The sequence below is a fragment of the Myotis davidii genome, unplaced genomic scaffold (assembly GCF_000327345.1).
Source record: "Myotis davidii unplaced genomic scaffold, ASM32734v1 scaffold221, whole genome shotgun sequence".
Lineage (NCBI taxonomy): Eukaryota > Metazoa > Chordata > Mammalia > Chiroptera > Vespertilionidae > Myotis > Myotis davidii.
In genome coordinates this window covers 3076034-3076335 of record NW_006293349.1, presented here as the reverse complement: position 1 = coordinate 3076335, position 302 = coordinate 3076034, and positions in this window count along the sequence as shown.

Below are 302 nucleotides of genomic sequence, written 5' to 3'. Positions count from 1 at the left end.
TTCAAATGTTAAATTATTAACAAATGAACTATGCCATCATCTCTCTTTTCACTCTTCTCTTCTTTTCATTGAACTCATAGATGCTTCTTCCGCTCTTGGGCCAGTTGGTTCTAAGCCAGCCGTGGGCAAACTATGGCCCGCGGGCCGGATCCGGCCCGTTTGAAATGAATAAAACTAAAAAAAAAAAAGAACGTACCCTTTTATGTAATGACGTTTACTTTGAATTTATATTAGTTCACTCAAACACTCCATCCATGCTTTTGTTCCGGCCCTCCGGTCCAGTTTGAGAACACATTGTGACC